We start from the raw sequence: 18,800 nt of genomic DNA, 5'->3' as shown, positions 1-18,800 counted from the left end.
ATTACATTTAATATTGAAAGTGTGGGGATACAAATTAATTTAACCCCAGGGGCTCACATCTGGTGGGTATGGGCTTGCCACACCCAGGGTCCTGAGCTGGATATCATCATTCTTCTCTTTCTTGGTGATTGCTTTCTACTTCTGACTCTTGCGCGCGCTCTCTCATGGTAAACTCGGGAATTTTTTTTGGCTGGTGCAGCATAAACCTCAGGCTTCTTTGCACCATATGGCTAATAATAATAATAAAATAATATCCAGCCTGATGAGTAGACTCTAAATGTACTGCTTTGGGGGAGACCACCCCCAAAAAAATTAAATAAACATTTAATAGTAAAAAAGGCCTACGTGCTCTGGATTCATTATGAAAATTTTATTTTGTTTCTCAGAGCAAACTAAACTAGAATTACAATTAATAAGCTTTCGGCTGGGAGGCAGCCTTCTTCAGATTGAATACATGAATGGCAGTTGGAATAGAGATGTGCACTGCCAGGATGGTGCGTGAGGCACGTGGTTAATTGTTTGTTGATGTTTGTGGCTGTGACATATGGTGGTGACGTGGCCAGCGTTTGTCTATGGATAGAATTTGAACAGGAACAGTGGTTGCCAAGTTAACCCCATCACAGAGGCAGTAATTCTATCCATTCGTAAACATTTAATATTGGCATGTGAGGTGTCTCAAGTTAACCGGCTTGACAAGTAGAATCCAAACGTAATACTTCTCTTGAGATGAAATATAATGAATTTCATTTCTCTCGCCACCCCATAAGTGAATATATAAAACCAGGCCTATAAATTATAATGGGTATTTTTATGTTACATTTTAAGCTAAAGTACTAATGTTGATATAAGCTATAAATCAGCATTTTGTTTGGGAAGTTTTGGAGTTTGGGAACAAATTTAACCCTCACTGTCCATTCAAACTCTGAGTTGGCAGCTTGTGCTTCATGTGCAACATGCACTCTTCATTATTTTCTGTTATTTTATTCAGTTTATTTTCATCATGTGAGTTTCAGGATGTTTGATTTTAATAAAAGCATTGGATAAAAAGATCAGCCGAATAGCAAAAACATATGTATGCTCAGTTATTAAAATTTTCACTTCAAAAAAAAAAAAAAAAAAAGGCAATGAGAGTCGTCAGGTTTTTCAAGCCCAAGCTCTTAATTCTCAATTTAGTGTTAAGTTTAGTTTTGTGTTCCAGTTTATTTCAAGTTCAAGTTTTACATAGTGTTTGTATCTTCAAATTCAATCAAATTTTGTGTTCCAGTTTTCTTCAAGTTCAAGTTCTCAAGTTTCATGTACTGTTTGTGTCTTCAAGTTCAAGTGCAAGATTTCAAGTTTCATGTTTGTTTTTTTTTTTACCTCTTGGACAAAAAGAATGGGATCCTTGATGATTGGGAACACTTCAAATGAACACAGTCATCCTCATGTCTTCTGGCTGTTCTCTGCCTTATCCTACTCCATCCATGGTGTGGGCAGAACTGTTGTGGAGTATGTCATCTAACAATGGGGTGAGTTCCATGTATGGACCCATGATAACAAAGAGGAAATCTACCCTATGCCTGCTTCCTATCATCAGGCCGTGCTGGATCCTTGCACATATGGCTCATCATGTGAAATTCTAGGTGCTGGGTGCCTGTACCCTTTCCTCTTCAAGGAATATATAGGGACAAGGCTTTAGTCCACATGTTTTGCTCTACTGTTAAGCATCTCTGCTTTAGCAGTACCCTATAAGGCAGCCACTACAACATATATATATATATGCCAGTGGAGTCCTTCCAACAAGTAAGGAAGTGGGACAACCATCACTGGTGGTGCCTGCTGCTAAGAAACCAGCTACTGAATCCCCTGCTTCTACACCTGACTATTCTTAAAATGAACGGGGAAATCTTCGAAAGTTAAAAGGCATTTACTGGATGCCACATCACCCAGCCTGACACAACCACCACCCCTCTCTTCATCTTATTTACCTCCACTGCTGTGCCTCCCTCCATCTTCTAAATCACATCCCCCATCTAAACCCTCCAATAATGTCATCTCTACTAAAAGAGGAAGACCAAAGAAAAATAAACAAGGCCAGCCCAAGATCTCCAAACAATGGGGCAAGCATCTACAGGATGCTACTGCAAGGTATGCCAGAAAAAACCCTAACGTCAACTGAGCAGCTGTAGCCAAATACACTTCAGAACATCCTGAAATTAATCAAAAGGCCGTATCCAACTATACAGCAACGCATCCTGAAGTTAATCGAAAGGGCATATCTAATTACACAGCAGCACATCCTAAGTCAATCAAAAGGCTGTATCCAACTGCACAGCAGAACATCCTGAAGTTTATCAAAAAGTCGTGTTCGCTATACTTCAACTCGTAGAGAATTAATCAGCAAGCTTCAGCATGCTAATATTCCATTCACAAGAAATTCATAGCAGAATGCAAAAGTAAACTCAGTCGTAATACCACTAAGTTAACCAAAGACTTAAAACATAAATACCTTAAACTCATTAGGCATCAAAATTTAACTTTAAAGGGTTCTTCGGAATTATTTACAAGAAAATTAATGCTAAAACTAAAAAAGGTAAATTACAAAAATATATTGACACTACAAAAAGTTGAAAATGAATTAGAAGCAGAAAAGATTCTGAAATAGGTGCAGCACAACAGAAAGCTTTTAAATTTAAAACTGAAAAAAAAAAAAAAAAACTAAGAAAATATTGTTAGTCACCCTGGAAAAAGTCAAGTTATGTTCCAAAATGGCCACAATATCAGAAAAATACAGTGCTTTACTTGGTGACAGCTTACACACAGTCAATCAGGAGCCCTACTACTATAAATATGTACACAGAATATACAATGACAAAAACAATCCCATAAGAATAAATGAAAATGGTCAGGCAGTTATACTGATCCTGGATGAAAGCCAAAAAAAAAAATCTTCTAGACTCTTCTGGTCATGCAATACTGCCATCTGCTTGCTTAATCATAAAGGTCCTGACCCATCTGCAAAAGATTTATGTTTTAGCCATTTGCACACTACAAAGCCTTTATAGATTTCTGATGAGCCAATCAAGCAGACCATCATATCAAGGTTTCAGTAAAGACAAACATCAAGTCCACCTTATCCTTTCTCATCCCATCCACTGTAATCCAGACTTAATTTTTTTGAATAGAATAAAATCCTATTTCCCAACCTTTTGATCAGCAGTTAGAAAAATTTACAGTTTAAGATTGTTCTGTGAACAGACTGGAAAAAGTGATAGAGCCATTAATAGCAATGATGTTACCACCCTAATTACCTTATTGAAAACAGTCAAATCAGGCCACTATCCATGTGAGAAAATATGCTGGTCTAATCTTCGTGAAAGCAAAATAATGAATGATTTTAAAAATGCTTTTAAATCATTCACAAAATGTGCAATTCCAAACATTCCAAAATATGATTGTATTTCATGTGAAAGCTGCTTTTGTGGAGACACATTAGCATTGTTAAAAATCTTACAAAATCCATAAAGAGCCATTACTGGATCAATTGATTCAGCACCTCCCCACAAAGGGCCAGTATGTGTGGCACTTCTGCTTACAAAATTTCAATCCAGTTCATTTACTTGCATATTAAACGATCCATCTACTTGCATACTAAACAATCTTGAAACAAGTAACCGAGCAAAAGAAATTACAGAATTAGATAAATATGAAATGGTTTTAATTCGGAGGAACAAAGCTTTTCACGTAGTTACCAGCATGCACCCAGTTGGCAAAAAAAAAATCCCAACTATAAAATGGTAAAAAAAAATGCATCCCATGCATTTTTCTTTTATTCCACATGTCTCATTAGATCATCTGACATCCATTTAGGTCTAAGCCTTAAACAGTATTTGTTAGATGGTTGAAAAGGCTAGGTTATTTCACTAAATTCTTCTCATTTTATCGCCTTTTTTCTGGCTAATGCTGTATAAGCTTGCTTACTAGTATCATTTGACACTACGAATGATATTCCTGATTCATTTTGTAGATAAAATAAAAGTGTATTTGGGAACATATGAATTAAAGAAATATTTGAATATAGTAAACACAGCAAGAATTTACCCAGCTCATTGACACAACAGGGCCCTCAACAGCCTACACATACTACTCACTAGCTGGCTAGTAGAGGTAGCAAGATTATATACTAACCAATCTGAATGGCTCATTGGATGTTACTAATAGGTTCAGTCCAGTGGACTATCTAACAGCCATCCTGCCAAAACTATTTAAAGCAGTACCCTCAAAATGTAAGAACTATTATTAGTTCTTGTCATAATGTCCATGATAACCTCAAAAAACATGACTCATACTGCAAGAGAGAAGAGACAGGGGTTGCCAGAGCTTTGTCCTGGAAACTAAACTTTGTTTTCACCCACTTCAAGCTTCGAGTAAGCAAATGGTGGTGCTGGTACCTGCACTGCATGATGAGTCATCTACCCACTAGTTCTACTTGGTTATCCAGAGAGGGCAGCATTCCTCAGTGTGATATTGATGCTATATCTTGACCCCTGCTTGTATTAGTTTATACCTGGGTAGTCACCTCTACTATCTAGGTGCAGTGTTTCTCACCTTGCACATAGGAACTGTTAGTTGCACTCATGTGCACCAAATCCTCTGCTTTCACCTTCATGTTATTAGGATTGTTAGTTGCACTCATGTGCAACTAACAATTCTAATAACATGAAGGTGAAAGTGGAGGATTTGGTTGTCGCAGAACAACCTAACTTCTGAAATTTGTACTATTTGATTCACAAGTAGATTGATTGATTTTACTGTTATTGTTATTTGGTTTTTAGGAGCATTAACAACTAAGGCCATATTGCTCCGGGAATATGCAGTGGTCATTCCCTGACCTTTCCGCATCCTCCGTATTTGGTGGTCACAGGCTCGAACCTTGATTTTACTGGCGCAAAAACGACTATGGTTATATTGCGCCCAAGAAAATACACAAGTAGATTCTGGATATCAGTTCGACCAACATTGTACACTACCAGGTAGTAGCTAGCTATTGTTCCTGAAAGAATAAGTGTGACAAGCCTCAGGGTCCATTTACCTATTCCTTTCACACATTTATTCAATCCCTCCTTAAATTTAGATAACCTTCCAACTTCCATAAGTATAGGTGAAAGTTTATTCTGTCAATCATCATTGAATAAAGGAAATTTTCAGGCAGTTAGTGCACAATTAACCCCTCTCAATTCAGATATGTCATGTGACGAAGCATAAAAAATTTTTCTCAGTGTTTACTTTAGTCAAACCTTTCAAGGCATTTAACACCTTCACCTGGTTTCCAAATTCTGCATCTCACGAAACTCGCATCTCTCTCTCTTGATAAGAATACCTCTTTACGCATTTAATCTCATTGCTTTTCTTTCTTTCTCGCTCTCTCTCTCTCTCTTTCTCTCTCTCTCTCTCTCTCTCTGCCCTTTCCAACGGGTCCACATCTTTTATAAAGTTGGGTCTCCAAGCCTGTATGCAATATTCAAATTGTGGCTAACCATTGCTTTACATAATAGAATAATCACCCCTCACCCCACCCTTTATCTATACTGGAAAAGTTCTTTTATTATATCACTGAAAGAACCACATGTGCTGTCAATGATATGGGTCTATCTACACTGTTTAGAAAGCTATATATCAGATTGCTTAGTTACACCCAAGTCCATTCCATTGAAATCTTGAGTTTGGTGGTATGCACACAGCATTATCCTACGACAGGAGTTCTTTACAAAAATCTTTACTAAATTGAAATATCTTCCTCCAGAAACAATTTTTCACACTCAGTATGACAGACTGAAATGTGCTGATTCAAAGCACTAATTTAATCTTCAATGGAAAACAGACTGCAAATTTGACTTTTCAATGAATATACGAGTTTTCTGCTACAAAAATTATTAATTTATAGAACTGCTATTAACTAATAAACTAATTATTAATCAAATTTTAATACAGTAAACTTTTTAAAATCTGACACCCTCAGGGGCTGAGATGTGCAGGATGTTAAAATATTCCTAATTTTAGAAAGGTACACCTAGGAGGTTGAGCATTTTTGGAGAATAGCATTCCAATGAATATTAAGTAATAACAACTGAACTTATTTACATTAGTAAACATTTATAATAACAGTCCTGTTCTTTCATCTATTTTTGCAGGATTTATACTGCGTGGATAATGCAATAGTCTTAATTCCCACAGCAGAACAAACTTTCCTTTGTAAGTTGCACTGGTATTTCATTACTTTCAATAGACAGCTGATGAGGGACCAGTTACCCCTGAACTAGGCTAACATAGCAGTCTCATCTTTCCCACAATTCCCACAGCAGAACAAACTTGCCTTTGTAAGTTGCACTGGTATTTCATTACTTTCAATAGACAGCTGATGAGGGACCAGTTAGCCCTGAAACAGGCTAACATAGCAGTCTCATCTTTTAAAAAAATTGCCCATTAACCTATTTGCAAGATATCTGTCTGACTGACCAGTAGTATTATATCAGGGCAACTCATTGTAAAGGAGGTACGATACAGTCAGACATGAAGTTCTGCGAGCATTGTAGACAGGTTGCAAGGAAGGCCCATGATGTCCTATCAATGATTTATCAAATAATTGCTAGTAGAGATAAGGACGTCATAATCCATTATATAAGGCTATTGTTAGACCACACATGGAATACTGTGTTCAAGTATGGAGACCACACCTAAGAAAGACATTGTGCATCTTGAAAGGGTCTAAAGAAGGGTAATTTGTATTGGTAAGAAAGGCAAAAGGGGGTCCATATGAGGAAAGACTTCGAATATGTGGGTGCAGAGCTTGGAAACTAGGCACCTTAGAGGAGACCTGATTGAGGATTGAGATGTTTAAGGCTCTGAGAGGCATAAGTAAAATGAATGAGGCCGAAATTTTCACAGTTATAAATGATTCTAGAACTAAGGGCATAATTTCAAGTTAAGGGGGGGGGGAGAGACAGACTAGATTGCAGGAAGTTTTATTTTAGCTAGCGAGTTATAAATTACTGGAATAAGTTACCTACATGGGTGGTAGAGGCTGATAGGTTGCGGAAATTCAAAGGTCAGTTTGATAATTACCTACAGAAGGGGGGAAATGCATAGGTTGTCTATTTCCTTTTTGCTTATTAATTATTATTTTTTTTTAAATTTTCTTCTTATTATTATTATTATTTTTTAAATTTTCTTATTATTTTTATTTTATTTTATTTATTTATATTTTTATTGTTATTATTATTTGGCTATAAGCCTATGGCTCATGCTGCACCAGCCAAAAAATAAAAATAAATAAATGAAACTTTTGCACCAATCACTGACAAAAGTTTCTGTATTTAATCATATCTTGTGGCAGCAATTCTTGTATCTTGCCATCACAGTAGCCTATGATGGCAACAAGGATGTCATTAAGTTCTCTATCTATCTGTTACAGAGTAATAAACAGTGCTATGAGTGACTGCAATATGTCAGTTGCAATCTACTGTGCAAATTTGGATTCCACTTAACACAGTTCATATCTAATTTGTAAAGGCACGTTATAAATGCTTTTGGTATTTATGTGGTCTATAGTCTAAAATCAAGAATGTATCCCTACCTATCATAATGAAAATTAACAAATTACTCTGCTTTACAAAAATAAAATTTTGATTTGTATTTCAGAATGAAAAAAAATTAATCAGAACCAGACTTGCAGTGCTGAAATCATACATGTGTCACTACATTACATATCAGATAACACATGTGACTGCACTTTCATGCTTGACCACTTGACTACGTAGGACCTAAAAAATGTTATTTATTCCAGTATGACCACATTATTTTAACAAGAATACCATCATTATCTTATCTGAATTAGCCATATTTAGCAGTCACACCACACAGGTTTGAACCATGTTTAATTCAAACACATGTCGTTAAGACCTTAAAGTACCTTAAGCTCAAAGTTTCCCAACTTTTCTTTTTTAGTAGGATGTCTTTATTAGCAATATACAGCACTTGTGTATCCTTTGTGAGATGTAATACGTACTTATCTGAATTACATACACTAAAAAATTGCAAAAAAATAATAAAAATATTACTTCTTCGCAACGCCATTTTGTAAGTGGTCCCGTTCTCTTGAGTATTACCTGAAAGTCACATAACGTAACTCGGAGATAATACTCGATACTGAAAAATATATTCTTGTATGTTGCCATATATTTTTGAATTCTACTTTTAAGCCAATGTTCTATATTTGTTTTGAACAATATTGCGCTTATGCGCCTTATGATGAACAATTAAACTTTATACATGCATTGATATATTAGGTCAAGGTTACAATAGATTTTGGTTTGCGAGTGGTGGGGAAAATTTTTTTTTTTTTTTGTTTTAGCAGGAAGTATTACTGAAAAAAATTAAGGCTTAACTAACTAGCTAGCTGTAGTTGTACTAACAGTTGTTGGATCGCCTATAGTTCCGTGTTAACTATTAAGATTGGATCAAGTTTATAGAAATATAAAATAAAAAGTATAAAATATAAAATAGGAGGGCGACTTTCTTTCACATGGCTGTCTCTCTGCTACTTCCTCGTGGGCTTTGAGCAGATAGATAACCATATTAAAGAATCCCATGGGCATATCCACTTCTGTGATCTCAATAACAGTTTTGCATTGTAAATACTCATGTTAAGTTATGGCTGTCCTAAGTTAACAATTCAAGTAAATCAAATAAATTTTATAAACTGTAATTGTTAATTTTTGGTTAACTTTAGTTTTAAATTTTGGATTATTATTAGCTGCAAACTGGGATTGAGACCCAAAGCCCGACAGGGATGCATCAGAGTTAATATAAAAAGTATATAGGCATTTAACCTGTGATCAGTATGGCTGTAGGTTGGTGCGAGAATGGATGTGCAAGTTGCCCAGGAGCCACTTTATAGGAGGCCGGGGTGACATCTGTTCTGATTTGTTGGTTGGTCTGTTTTTAATCATAATATGTGTTTAAGGGAGGCTTAATTTGTGATTAGGCGACCTGTATTCAATTTGTAATCGATGGTTAGGGTTTACAGTGAATACCTATATGGATTTTTAGGTAAATGTGATTTTAAAGATTACATTTTAGTGATTACGATTAAGGATTACAATTTTTTTTTTTTTTTGTGATGTTATGTTATCCACTGGACAAGGACTGGTATAACCTTTCAACAGTATAACAGCCCGTGTATGCCCAGTGGGATAACTATATACATATTTACATACCCCCCCTTCATGATTTTAACCTTGTGGTGCTTTGGACTTTATTATAAGCTGTAGGTGTGGTGTATTTGTGTCTCGTTTGTTGTCTAATGTCAAATATCCAGCAAGGTTTGTGCTAAGAAGCATAGGGATAGTTATGGGGTTTAATATAGTCAGATCAGCATGAGAACTGCTATTACAGTTATTGTTGTAATTAGGGCTTGAATCTGGACTTCCGGGTTGCAGTGTGGTCAGACAAAGAGCCTTGTCTGAGCGCAATGAACCCGGGGGTCTAGTAGGGGCCCAAACAGTTGCTCTGTGACCCTATAAGGGTTAGAGTTCGGGTGATGTAGGGTTAAATTGGCTTGAATGTCTGCTTTAATGTGGTGTCTGATGAACTTGACAGGCATTTTGTTCTGAATTAAATTAGTTTTTAGTTTTTGTAATGCATCCAGTATGTTTTCCAGGTTACTACTGATGTGTATCATTCTTTTAGTCTGATTTCTGATTACATTACCATGTATTTGTTTAGCTAAATTGGTCTCCCAGTTTGTGAGTCTAATGGCTTGGAAGTTAAAATGGTCTCTTTTATCAAAATGTTTTGTGTAGATTTTATTTTCTGTGATGGTTATTTTGCTGTCGAGGTATATGGCTTGTAGATGGCTTTTGGGGTTGGTAAGTTCGATGGTCAGATCTGTGGGATATATTTCTAAGATTCAGTGGGATATATTTCTAGAAATATATCCCAGAGATCTGACCATCGAACGTACCAACCCAAAAAGCCATATACCTCGACAGCAAAATAACCATCAAAGAAAATAAAATCTACACAAAACATTTTGACAAAAGAAACCATTTTAACATCCAAGCCATTAGACTCACACAAACTGAGAGACCAATTTAGTTGGTTGGTTGGTTGATTTAGAGATTTCTTAGATGCATGGGCAATTATAGCCATAGTGTGCCAGACCACCAATTTAGCTAAACAAATACATGGTAATGTATTAAGAAATCAGACTAAAAGAATAATACACATCAATAGTAACCTGAAAAACGGGACATGATATTGCTCTGGAGAATGTCTTTGTGTGAGCACGATGTAAGGAGTGTAAGGAAACAGGCTCCAACTGAGCATTGTTATGGGCCTATATGACAGCTTGAAGGACAGAGTAGATGCCCTAGAAGGATTTAATTGAGGGCCCATCAAGCTCTCAGCTGCCCACATCAATACCACAGTTTGCACTTGAACATCACACAACACAGCGGCTACTAAGGCAGAATGCACTGGTCCCAAAAGAATTAGTTGTTGTCGCTGACTCTATTATCAGGAAAACGGGAAACATATTGTGAAAAAAGGATAGGTGGACCAGGACCAGGGTATGTCTGTCAGGGGCAAACATCTGATGATGTTGTAGAGCAGATATCATCTTTTAAGGGCACAAAAGGTGATATTGTTGTACACATTGGCAATAATGAAATGAAGGGTAGGAGACAAGCGGAACTACTTAACAACTACAGGTCAATATTGAAAAAAAAGCCATGAAGGTCCGCAATTCTGCCCAGACACGATAGGAGGGAGTATATGATGAGAGCCTTGTCAATCAATCAATTTGGCCCTGGAGAGATTTTGCAAGGCTCAAGGGGTAGAATTTTTCTCAGCCTGGTCTGTGTTTGTTAACAGGAAAGACTGCTTCTACAGGAATGGAATACACTTAAACAGAAAGGGTGCAAGAATATTTGCTGATGCTATCAAGGCAGTGTTAAATGGGTCGGAAAATTGATAGCTTAGGGGAGTACACGGACTAATAGATTAATAGTAGCCGCTGGCAGAGGTGAAAGTGATTCTTGCACTGCTTCTATTGGAATGAGAAGCAGCCTGGAAAACAAGGTGCAGGGGATTCCAGAGACTGCTGGGAGTCACTGCAGAACAAGTAAATACATGGGCTGTGTTAGTGTAGCTAAAAATAGGAACAGGTGCATGTATACTTGCGTGTACACCAATGCTAGGAGTTTGGTAAATAAATTTGATGTCGTTTGGTTTTTAGGAGCATTAGCAACTAAGGCCACATTGCTCCGGGGATATGCGTTGGTCATCCCCTGACCTTTTGCATCCTCCGTATTTGGTGGTCATGGGCTCGAACCCCTGTCTAATCAAGAAGCGTGTGCCAAGCACTGCTGCTCCTGCCCACCTGCGGGCAGGAGCAATAAAAATATAAAATAAAAATAAAAATAATAAAAAAGAAAATAATAAAAATATTACTTCTTAATAATTCACAGTGCACTAATTTGTTATTTATTATAAGAAAATTAAATAACTGTTGTAGGGATTCATGGGAACTAATTAGGAGGGGCACTATAACTGCTCCTCCTAAAGGAGGGGCAGTTACAGTGCTTTGTCAGTTCACTCAGTGCTTTGTAACTATGTATTTTTTGACATCCCCCCCTTCCCAGATTTGTGCTCTGTTTTCCTCAGAATAGTGCTATTCACTCCTAAGCCTTGGAAGAGTTACCATATGCATTTGCAATTTTCCAATCAACTATAATTCACAATGCATGTCTTCAAAAGGTGTGTTCTTTGACTTCACAATTAAAAATTGACTTTTAGATGATACTGTAATTAACAAGAATATGGCAGCTGAATTGCCAAACTGTTGGAAGTAAAAGTGTCAACACATTCATTTGCAATTTATGACAAGAGAAATTTTGCAAACTGTCTGTTTCTTGCCCCAAAAGTTATTTTGTCTCCGTGAGAATTTTATATCTCTGTTTTAGTTTTCTGTAGCTGTTTGTACTGGCAAATGTGTCCAGGGTAGCTAAAACAGCTACAGTTATCATTCAAATGCTATAGCTGGGAAACATATTGAATCTGTCATGTGCACCATTTCTTGCATATTACAAAAAATATACACTCTATACATTCTCCTGCCAAGTGGTGTTAATGGAAAGGAAGTGCCAGCTTGGGGAGTCCTGATTAACTGCAGTTTATTAAACTGTTTATAAAGCTTCTCCTTTGGAACTGCTGTAGGCTTAGGGAGAGCAGTTGTACAAACAACAGCAGCACTTTCCACTCTTAACTAAGCACTTTTGCCCCATCCCCGCTCAGCAAGATTTGTGAATGGGCCCACAATACCCTTTCATTTGCATAAAAAGTGTAGTAGTTCGCAGAATAAATTCCTTGATCAATTCCAAGTTTTCATTTCTTAAAATTAAAATTTTGGTCTCACTGAAAAGACCTTAGTTATCCAAGCCCATTGTAATCCTCCTTGTGAAAATAAAAAAACTTTCCCTTTCAAAAGCTTAAAAACCATATATGAAGCATTTGTACAGCTTATTCAGATGACAATGTTACAAAATTTCAATAAATGTAGTAGTAGTAGTAGTAGTAATGGCAAATGATACAAGAAAGCAGGCTTATATAGCATCAGCCAAAAAAAAAAAAAAAAACATGTTCATGCATCAGTAGCCCTCTAAGAACTTGTCTAGTTCTTCCTTGAATTTATTCAACCCATCAGATTGAATTCCACAACATCAGGTGGAAGCCTGTTCCAACAATCAACCACCCACTGGCTGAATGCAAACTTCTGCACATTTATCCTGCAACCATCCTTTCTCAACTTAAATTTATGCCCCCCCCTCATGTGAAGTCTCAGCAAAAGCAAGTGGAAGAATGCCATTAACATTCAGCTTACTCAATCCATTCAAGGCTTTAAACACCTCAATCAAATCTCCCCACAAGTGCCTAGTCTCAAGATGTTGCAATTTGCATAACTGAAGCCTTTCTAGGTAAGAGCTCCCTTCACCAGTCTCATTCCCCTTCTCTGCACCTACAGATCTACATTCTTCCTAAAGAGAGGCCTGCAGACCAGTATACAGTACTCAAGAGGCAGCCTAACCATGACCTTATACAAAAGGAATAATCATCTCCTTATTCCTGCTAGCAAAGTTTCTGTATATCACTGACAAAACCCAATGAGCTGTCCTGGCAGCATGTCTGTACTGCTCAGAGAATTTCATGTCTGAATGCACAATTATCCCCAGATCCAGATCTTTTTCATTCTCCACTACCCTGAGTGTAGTACCACACAGTTGATAAGTTCTCTGAGATTACTTAACCCATATGCATTACCTTGCATTTGTGAATGTTAAACTATAACTTCCATTTCTCAGCCCATCGACCCAATTTTCCTAGATCTTGTTGAAGTAGCTCACCATGATTAATGTCATTAACCACCCTACCAACCTTTGTATCATCTTCAAACTTAGACATTAAGTCTATTATACCTTCATGAATATCACTGATAAATATTTAAAACAACAATGGGCCCAGCACTGAACCCTGCGGAACTCCATTAATAACATTAGTCCACAAAGAGCAGTATCCACTGATAACTGCTCTCTGTCTTCTTCTACTTAACCATCTTTTTATCCATAGCAGTAACTGGCCCTTAATGCCACATTGCTCCAGTTTGTATAGCAGTCTTTTATGCACAACAGTATTAAAATTCTTCCTGAAATCCAAGTATAAGATTTTTAAATTATTTTTTGAATCCAGTTCCTCGGTCATTGCATCATAGTATCCTATCAGATTGGTTAGACAAGACCACCCCTTAACAAATCTATGCATACCTGTCTAGATGTGTTATGTGTTATTATCAATTTCATAGCTATCCACAAGATCAATAACTATAATTATGTGTATTTACATCTTCAGTTTCTAATAAAAAGGAAAAATTACAGTTTCAAACTATTTCATCCTTATATAAATTCTATTGTAAAACTGGCCAATAAAAAAGTCTGGGTTACTAAAGAGATATTTCGTGGAATTTAACTTAACTAAACTTTACATTAATTAATAAAGCTTACACTTATATTAATTATGCCCTAACCTTATCAGATTTAAGACGAACATAATTACACGCTAGTTTTCATGAGATAATCAATTTTCTGGATTATCTCACTAATGGTGAGATAATCCAGAAAATTTTCAACAGACAGATTTGGCTATAGGAACTCCCTAGCCATTTTACTCCTTAAATTCTATGCTACAACTGTTTTTAGTTTCTGATATTTTTCTGTATTTTGAAGTATCATAAATGGGAATAAATTGAAATGTAAAATGTAGTAGCAGTAGTAGTAGTGGCATTTGATGCAAGAAAGCAAGTGTATGAGCTTATGCTGCATCAGCCAAAAAAAAAAAAAAAAAAATATCACACCATTCCCTCCAAATGCCTGTCCAGTTCTTCCTTAAATTTATTTAACCTATCAATTTCCACAACGACAGATGGAAGTTTGTTCCAGCAATTAACCATCCGCTGGCTAAAGGCAAATTTCCGCACATCTATTCTACATCTCTCCTTTCTTAATTTGAATTTATGCCCCCGTAGGTTCATAATCTGAACAAGTGGAAGGATCCCATCAGAATTCAGCGTGCTCAACCCATTCAAGGCCTTATACACACCTCAATCAGATCACCGCGCAGGTGCCTAGTCTCCAGCCACTGCAATTTGCACAACTTAAGCCTCTCTTGGTAAGAGGATCCCTTCATTCCCCTCACCAATCTTGTTGCTCTTCTCTGTACACGCTCAAGCAAATCTACATCCTTCCTAAAATGAGGCCTCCAGACCTGTACGCAGTACTCAAGGCGTGGCCTGACCATTGCCTTATACAGAGGGACAATCACCTTTTCCCTGCTAGCAAAATTCCTATATATCATTGACAAAACCCCATGACCTGCCCTGGCAGCCTGTCTGCATTGCTCAGAAAACGTCATATCTGACTGCACAATTACTCCCAGGTCTTTTTCATTTTCTACCACCTTAAGTGTAGTACCACACAGTTGGTACGTTTCTCTGGGGTTATTTCTACCCATATGCAGTACTTTGCATTTGTCAAGGTTAAACTTCAGTTGCCACTTCTTAGCCCATCTGCCCAAATTATCTAGATCCTGTTGCAATAGCACACTGCCATGACTGTCATTACAACCCTGCCAATCTTTGTATCATCTGCAAACTTCGACATTAAGCCTGATACACCTTCATCAATATCATTGATAAATATACAAAACAACAGTGGACCCAACACCGAACCCTGTGGGACTCCACTAATAACATTAGTCCATGAAGACCCATTGATTACCACCCTCTGTCTTCTCCCACTCCTTTTATTCATTGTAGCAACTTACCCTTAATACCATTCTGCTCCAATTTGTACAGTAATCTGCCATGCACAACAGTGTCAAAAGCTTTCCTGAAATCCAAATATATGATATCAAAATTATATGATATCAAAATATATAAAATATATATCATATAAAATTATATGATATCAAATATATGATATCAAAATTTTTTGCATCCAGTTCCTTTGTGACCACATCATAATAACCAATCAAATTTGTCAGACAAGGTCCCTTAACAAACCCATGCTGTGTCTGAATTATTGCTGCAGTCTTGTCTAGATGATCCTGCAATGCATCTTTAACCAGTGACTCCATTATTTTACCCAGAACAGAAGTTAAACTAACTGGTCTGTAATTACTCATGTCACCCTTCGATCCCCCTTTGTGAATTGGGGATACATTTGCACATCTCCAGTTCGTGGGAACCTCCCCTGAGTCCAAGGATGCTCTCATAATTATGGCTAAGTGTTTGCTTAGTTGCTTTGCCGCCTCCTTTAATATAACTGGATAGATCCCATCCACCCCAGGTGCCTTTCTTATGTTTAACTTCAACAATTTCTCCTCCACTTTGCTCTCAGTTATTACAAAATCATTAAGCACCGTGCTACAATTTGATAACCTTCTTACAGTTTCAAACCTTAATAACTCCTCATTTGTGAATGTAGATGCAAAATACTCATTCAGTTTGTTTGCTATCTGAGCAGGATCAACAACAGTTAAACCATCGATATCAAGTGGACCAATCAGATTCATCCCATTCCTTTTAGAGTTTATATAAGTTAAGAAATCCTTGCTGTTTTAATTAGCATCTTTTGCCAAAGATTTCTCATAATCTGCCTTCGCATGCCTAACCTGCTTTGTGACCTGATTACAGACTAGCTTATATCTGCCATAGGCTTCTGAGTCACTTGATAATTTATATGCATCCCATGCATTTTTCTTCTCTGTCACGAGGTGTGGCCTGACCATTGCTTATACAAGGGGATAATTATCTCCTTATTCCTGTATATCACTGACAAGACACCAGGAGCTTCTCTTTCAGACTGTCTCACTGCTTGGAACACTTCATATTTGGCTACAAAATTACCCCCAGATCTCTTTCATTCTCCACTATCCTGAGTGTAATACCACCTAGTTGGTACATTTCTATAGGGTTACTGCTATCCTGTGCAGTACTTTGCATTTGTCAATGTTAAACTTCAGTTGCCACCTCTCAGCCCATCTTCTCAACTTTTCTAGATCCTGTTGAAGCAGCTTACTGTCATTAGTATCAATAACAACCCTGCTGACCTTCATATTGTCTGAAAACTTGGACATTAAGCCTGATATACCATCATCAATACCATTAATAAATACAGAAAATTACAATGGACCCAACACTGAACCCTGGGAGACACCACTAATAACATTAATCCATGAAGAGCAGTGTCCATTTATTACCACTCTGTCTTCTCCCACTCAACCAGCCCTTTATCCATAGCAGCAATTTGCCTCCAGTGCCACACTGCTCCAATTTGTGCAGCACTCTTCCATGTGCAACAGTATCAAAAGCCTTTCTAAGATCCAAATATATGATATAAAAATTATTCTTTGCATCCAGTTCCTTTGTGACCACATCATAGCATCCAATCAAACTGGTCAGACAAGATGACAGGATTTCCCCTTAACAAACCCATGCTGTGTCTGAGCTATAACTAAAGTCTTGTCTAGATGATCCTGCAGTTCTTCTTTAACCAGTGCCTCCATTAATTTCCCTGAACTGAAGTTAAACTAACTGGTCTGTAATTACTTGTGTCACCCTTTGATCCTCCTTTGTGAATCGGGGTCACATTTGCACATCTCCGATCTATGGGTACCTCCCCTGAGTCCAAGGAAGCTCTCATAATTATGGCTAAGTGTTTGCTTACTTCCTTTGCTGCCTCCTTTAATATAACTGGATAGATCCCATCCACCCCAGGTGCCTTTCTTATGTTTATCTTCAACAATTTCTCCTCCACTTTACTCTCATTTATTACAAAATCATCTAGCTCACTGCCAGAGATTAATTCACCTCTGGCATTCCCCTCCCTGAATAACTCCTCCTGTGTTCATGAGAGTGAGTCACTTTCATTGTAATACACCCACCTGTCCATCAACTTTATAGGTTGGAGTTTTGTTTTCACTGTTCACAAAATTTTAGCTGCAAAGAAATAGATTGTTGGGCAATTATCCTCTGTCATTAAAAAAACAGTGTTAAGTGTGTATCTATCTACCATTGCAAAAGAAAAAAGGACTGAAAAAGATTTGCTGTGAAACACAGCTGAAACTTACGTGTAAAGAGAAGTAGATCCAAAACACTCATGACTTGTTGCATGTGAAATAGTTCCGATCAAATTAGAAAGTCATGTACAGCTTGGAATTTTTTTTATAACAGCCCAAGGGATAACCTCACATCAATGAACAAAAGTTAAAAACTAGGTATCTTTTGGTGCTGTCAGTAAAAGTTTAAGAGTGTTATTGTATTACATTGTTGTTACTGACAAGCTTCAGTAAGCAACAAAAATTTTCCACAAAACATATCTGATGGTAGGATGAAGTTCTCCAACTTTTACATGTAAAACAACTCCTATCAAAATTAGAAAGTCATGTATCACTTCTAATTTTTTTTTTTTACAAATAGTTGTCATGGTTAGCATCCTGAAATGGGTTAAACTCATGCTGATGATTACGCTGATGAAGAGACAAATGAAGAAGAAAAAAATTAAGTGACAAATGCATTATCAAGTACAAGAGGTTTTGAAAAAAAATATGCCTAAATATATGAAATAATTAGAAACCACTCAGCTGACTAAAGTGGTAATTCTGGCTCTTATCATTCAACATCAATCAAGGTGTAATCACTTATGTTCAGCCTTTTGTAAATAAAGTTATATTTGAATGCATCTGAAAACATTAAAATTTGCATTTTGTAACATTTTTCAGATAATGCAAATCTTAATATTATGTTTTTAATTATTCATTTCATATGTGTTCAAATTTCTCTTATTAAGGACCTGAAATTCAGAAAGCCTTTGATCTCAAGCTTTCTGGATAAGAAAGTTGGTACTGTATTTGAAAAGAATGGTCAAGCTGGTCAAGAGACTTACATTAGAAATTTTTTCCATGAAGTGATTTTCAAATGAATTAAAAGAAATTTGCTTCTGCCTAAATGAACAGAATGGCAACAAACTAAACTAGGTTAGTAACACTACTAAAAATAATGGTATGCGATCTATTAATCTAGTGATATTAAAATGGTGAATTTAAATAAAAATAACACTGTTATATGAGGACTACAACTCTGTCAATTTTGAGGATCACTGGACACTGGAGATTTATTTAATGAATATTATTCTACACATGCCAAGATGTAT

At 36.8% G+C, this 18,800-nt stretch overlaps 1 protein-coding gene across 1 annotated transcript in view; it reads right to left on the bottom strand.

The window, feature by feature from the left end:
• Positions 1-18,800, bottom strand: part of LOC150074965 (uncharacterized) — a 658,991-nt gene that overhangs the window by 526,827 nt on the left and 113,364 nt on the right. The gene's annotated exons all lie outside the window — the stretch shown is intronic.

The sequence above is a fragment of the Mastigoproctus giganteus genome, chromosome 14, assembly GCF_048544385.1.
Source record: "Mastigoproctus giganteus isolate SK-2022 chromosome 14, ASM4854438v1, whole genome shotgun sequence".
Classification (NCBI taxonomy): Eukaryota; Metazoa; Arthropoda; class Arachnida; order Uropygi; family Thelyphonidae; genus Mastigoproctus; species Mastigoproctus giganteus.
This window is presented reverse-complemented; position numbering and strand designations above follow the sequence as displayed.